This window comes from Symsagittifera roscoffensis, chromosome 7, assembly GCF_963678635.1.
Source record: "Symsagittifera roscoffensis chromosome 7, txSymRosc1.1, whole genome shotgun sequence".
Classification (NCBI taxonomy): Eukaryota; Metazoa; Xenacoelomorpha; order Acoela; family Convolutidae; genus Symsagittifera; species Symsagittifera roscoffensis.
Window position 1 is genome coordinate 1,872,741 of NC_087068.1, and position 6,000 is coordinate 1,878,740.

Below are 6,000 nucleotides of genomic sequence, written 5' to 3' on the forward strand. Positions count from 1 at the left end.
CCTAGTTCGCTAAATTTTTTTAAATTTTTTGCTGATTAGTGTTTGATAGAACGTAATGTATTGTGCGTTAAATATCTCAAACTGATCAAAGCATTCCAATGTTCATTCAGACCCCCATAACTTGAACTCACAAACGTTTTTTTACCTAAGATGTCAACTTTTCCGGGTGGTAAAAGTTTCAGCTAAGAAAACCAAGTCAAAAAATTGAGTTGCCATTGTCAAAAAACCAAGTCAAGCCATTGCCAAATGTCTGTAAGAAACTTAAAATTTCCCTATGTAATTCTATAGTTTCTCTGAAACTCTGATAAAAAACTCAATTTTACTGTTGCTTTTGCATTTAACTCGCTAAATAGTTCTCAAGTCAAAACTTATCAAAATTGATTAACGATTTCACTTAGTTCAACTTACTGAGATTCAGATTTTATTAATTCAATTCACTTTTTATTACGAACATTACACTTGAAAAAGCAGGCGTCATTTCAGAATGCAAAAATTTTTTCAATCAGGTTATAAATCAGCAAATAATAACTGACAAGAAAAAAATGATATCCGAGTTGATTATGCAATTAGAAGTTCGAGAATCCTTTGGATAAATCTTTAGTCAAAACTATATGATTCATTTGGTGATAATTGAAAATACCTTTCAAAAAATTTCATTAAAAATGTTTAGGGATAAATGGTTTGGGAGTTTTGCTTCTCAGCGTAACTAACTAAATTACTCAAGAATGTCGAGGCTGTTTTTGAAAAATTTGGGAAAAAAATTGGGAATTTACAGTTTTTGACATCAAATTGGGTTATAGAATTAAAAAAGGACGCTCACAAGAAGCGGTCGCGCGTTTCTTCTATAAACAATAAAGTATTTTTCTTCTAAATCTGTTGATGTCGATTTTTACTTTAAAACTTTTTTACTCTAAAACTTTGATGAAATGATTTTATTATTGCACGCTCAATTTCTTGTCAAACACGAAAGCAAATAAAAATTTTGCTTATGTGATTCGAACTGTACAAAAACTTATAGTATCAATAAATATCAGGACGAGAAAATTGCTTGTTTTATTTCGTTCTTATTTCAAAAGTTTTGATTCAAGTGATTTGAGTATATTTTAATTTCTAAAACATGATAGAATGCCATATCATAAAATTGAAGTTTTTTAATAATTAATCAAAACGTTTCTAAAATTTACCTTAGTTTCATGTTTTTATTGAAACTACAAAAGCATTCTGAATTTCCAGTATAATTTTTGTGAGGTTCCACATTAGAAATTTTTTAGCAACTCTAAATAGTTTGCAGTAAACAACAGTTTTGTGAAACTTGAATAGTTTATCAGGATCAGGAGACATTTTTTTGTCCGAAAGCTGTTTGTATTTGTGTAATGAGTTTTGTTAAATATATCTTGCAAAAAACAATAATTTTTTGGATTTATTCTGACAAACAAGTTCAATGCAAAATGCATTGCATTTGGTTGTCTTGTTTTTTTTGGTTTTTTCCCCTTCTCAAAACATTTTTAAATTAAGAAATGAAGTAATTTAAGATTTAATTAATATAAACACATTGTTTCGAGAAAAAAAACAACAACTCAAAAATCAGTTTATTCTAATTCTTGCAAATCTTAAAAATTTTTGAAAATACAAACTAATAAAAAAAATATTGAGAATCTATCAAATAAAAAACTATAATTAGCAAGGCTCAATACCCAACTTAATTTTCGCCAATCAAGTTTTTCCAAACAATATGTTTTGTGCTTTACTCATCACAGCCGAAATTTTAGAAAATCTCAAATAGAAATTTTCTTACTTTTCTTTTTCAGCCATTTTTGATACCTCGAGGTAAACAGCTGCTGGTCACGCACAATATCATATCAAAACTCTATCTGTCGTAATTTGAATTTGAAAAATTGCATCTTTTTTCGCGTTTTTAAAACTAATTTGCTGGGAGAACTGGACGAGAGGCTTAAATTTTCTAACGCAATTTTAATTTTGATTCATTCGAGTTCTGAAGTTTATCATCTAACTCAATCCACATAAAGAAAAACAAACTTTTATTTGAATTTTGTTTTGCTTTACTTACCCTAACGATACAATACAATTATTCATAGAAAGCTGGTTATAATTAGATAAAGTTTTTTTTTCTCATATAGTTTATGTTCTGATGATTTGAGGGTCAACTTTGTCCTAAAACTGTGTTTTTGAGTTCTATTTAAAGATGGCGCCGAAAAACTACAATCTGATCTTTAATTGTTTCAAAAAATTATTTCATCTTTTTGTTTTTTAAGTGTTTTTTTTTCTCTTGAAATAATGATTAAAAGCTCTGTGAAGCTCTCAAAGTGACGTGCTTGCACTCCATTTTCAAGATAGCTCTAAGAAAAACGTTCGCTTAACATATATTTCATGTTTAATTGTTAGGCTGTTCACTCACATCAGCATAAAAGTTGACAAAAAAACAGTCAGTCAAGTTGAACGGTTTTTTTCTCAAATACCAAACTTGTTACCGACTTACAAAAACGCAACTTACAAGTTGAAAAGTATTATTGACAAATACTCAAACGAGCTGACTGAATTATTGTCAATCATTCAGAGAAAAAAAACAACAACAACAGCAGAAGTAAATTAAAAAAAAAAACATTTTTCGGCTTTTTTGTTAAAAAAAATAATTGAAAGCGTACGTATGTATGAAAAGTAGTTTGAATGTGATTGGTTGGAATTCTTTATTTTGGAAAGGGGGATTCAGCGCAGCGGTAATGAGGCGGCCGGCGGAATATTGTAAGACAAGGGGAGGAATTAGAAGCTGAGCAATTTAGAGAATTCCTCGGCACGGAGGATTAAATGGACTAGGAACATTTTACAAAAGAGAGAGGCGATATATCAGTTACTTAGTGCCACTTTGTACTTGTTCAATTTAACCAAAAGTTAACCCGATTTTAACCAATAATAACCCGCCCTTTTACTCTTTAAGCTGGATTCAAAACAGCAAATAAAACAAAACAACCGCCTCCAAAACAACCAACTTCAAAACTGGATTCCAAAATAGTTATTTAGTTCAACATTTAAACAGAAACTTTTTGATTTTTTGTTATTATTTTGTGTTGTGATTATTAACTATTCTTACCGATCATTCCCATTAGCATTATTGAACAGAATTAACTTTTTTCATTTCGCTATCTCGGATCTTTTTTATTCGAATGCTGAATAATTTTTGCCTTTCTTTTAAATCGCCAAAAGTTACGAGTCAGTTCTTTTCTCTGAAATTCTGGAGAATATCTAGGGGCGCTTTTAGTCCACGCCTAATTTAATTTCAACGCCCAATTAGGCAACGTTTGGGCCAGTCTGTCCCACGAGATACCAATCTATCTTTGAATCGACCCACTTCTATCTTTTTCTGCCAGAAAACAAAGAATATTCTCAACATTCCAATACAAAAGCCGACAGTTATTCTTCCTTCACTTTCAAGTTATTTTATTTTGTATTTTTGACGGAAAAAAATTTTCGAAAAAAAATTCAGTATTTTTATTATTTTTGTATTTACATTAGTGTGCGGTCTATTTTTTACATGTGTAAACATCCGTTACTCTGAGAAGTTTCGTCCCTGCCCGACCCACTTGAAATCAATTGGGCTAAGTGCAAGTGACACTTGAACTAGACAACTTACTTTGAAGTCAAGCGATGGCTTTTAGTTCCGCCCTTAAAAATAAGCCACTTTTTCCCTGCATATTCCGTGCGGTTTACAGCTTTTATACCTGCTCCTCTTTACTTTTAATGGGCACATTTCTGGAGATGGTACTAAGTAAGTCAATGTTTGCATATGGATTTTGTGTGAGCAAATATAAAAAACAAGACTGCTCGTATCAGAGCGAAATTCTGAATGATAATCCGAGGGCCACTGTGCGGATCTGAAGATGTTTTTGACATGACATTTCCAAAAAATGATATAAAAATTTTGAGTTTTTTCTTTTTTGAAAAAACTTTTACCCACAGGCAATGTCAAGTACAAAATCAAAAGTTTTGCGGCTATTATATTTCAAATCAACAAGACTGTTCGTATCAAAGCAAAGCTTCGAAAAACCCCAGGAGTTTTTTCAAAATTATAATTTTAATATCATCATCCATTAACCTTGTCCAATGTATAAGGTACAATTTTGTATCTTTCAACGCAAGGTTAGGTTACAAATTCCAGCCTCAATTCAATTCGAATAGGTTTCCGACCCCAATTGGTAAAAATTGGTGACATTTTATGATAATTTTGCAAATTGTGAAAACTGACAATTCCTTAAACCCGTATTTTTACGCAAAAGTTTTAAAAAAATTGCTTAAGCAAATCTGTTCTCAGCTGCTTGCGTTTTGGTTTTTCAGTTTTCGCAAGTTTTTTTGTGTGCCATCTTGTTTGAAGTTTTGTAACTACCCTAACAAGCTTTTAAAACCATATCAGATTGCCTTAAGTAGAAATTTTGGGTTCAAATTATGAAAGATCTGTTTTTTTTCTGATACATTTTTCGGCACTCTTTTTTATTGAAATGATTTTTGTTGCTTCGAAAATCCAATTGATCTCCTTAAGCAAATTAAGGGGTATCACACAAAATTATCATTGATAAAAAGACAAAAAAATTCTAAAATCCGGATCTTCAATGTTTTTTTTTTGGAGGTAGAAGACTTTAAATATCGATTCTAATGAAACTTAAATGAATCAAAACAACTACCGAGCTGATATTGTCTGTGTTTTTTATCATCGAGACCTCTGTCGCAGAATTATGGTTAGAACATTTTTAAAGGTCGACTAAGCAGCTATTTTTTTTCGATCAAGAGATTATTTTCTTTCGAAATTCGAATACCGACTAGTAAATTCCCATTTTATTGGCTATTTTGAGTATTATCTGCTTTTGAGCACATTTTTACGATACTTTTTAAATAGAAGAGTATATTTTTGCTCTTTCACACATGTTCTTTCACGACAAGGCATGATTGAAAAATGAAATATTAGAACGCATGAATGAAAAAAGAAATCATTTGCATAGTTTCGCGCATTTTTCCAGGCTTTTTCACAATTTTCCGGGCTTTTTCACAATTTTCCGGTATTTTTCCTTCAGAAAGAGCAAGAAATATACTCTTCAACAGTTAGAACATAGTTGAAGATGGCCTCGGGCATGTTACAACACTGCTCTAACTACTACGAAACAAGTTTTCGAAAAATCAAGAGCCCAAGCAAAATGAATCTCATCGATTAAAGTACAGCGAAAAAACTGAAAAACATATGCCTATTTTTTGTCTGGCAGATTTGTTGTGATAGCTAAAGTTTGGATCATCGTTTTATGTAGATCACTGGCACGTATTCTTCTCCGCATTGCTCTAGGAAATTATCGTGAAGTGCAAATTTCCGAAAATAAAACTCTACTTCTTCGAATGTTAACACTATGATACTCAAATGCTTCAAAAATCTATACCAATAGTGACATTGCATAGATTACTATAAGTGCTACTTATCAATTTCAGTCTATCATAGTGACTTGACTTTTGACATGAGGTAATCAATTGGGTTTGACAGGTGGTCCTTTTGTTGTAACGAACTTTACAATTGAGGAATTTTTATAGGTTAAGTCTACCGGTTTAATGTGCGCGTATCAGTTGATCTCGTTGCTTTTTTTCAAATTTTTGAAGATTTTTTCAAAAACAAAATCCGGAAATGATGTGACCTCAGAAATTTTTTGATAAAAAGGCCTATGTATGATAATATACATATTTGTTAGTATTAGCTGGGTTGAATCAACGTCTCTCCAAGGTACTGGCCGTCTAGCCTATGGAACATAGGCCGAAAAAAATACTAAGTTCAGGCCGAATTTATATCAATGATATTAATTTAATACTAATTAAATACTAATTCAGCTTCTCGGAAATTTTGTTCGTGATTATAGGTTTTTATAAATAATATAGAACTTGTAACCCACGGCAGTTTGTATCAAGCGACAATTCATAACAAGTGACAATTCCTGACAAGACATTGGTAAGTAGAAT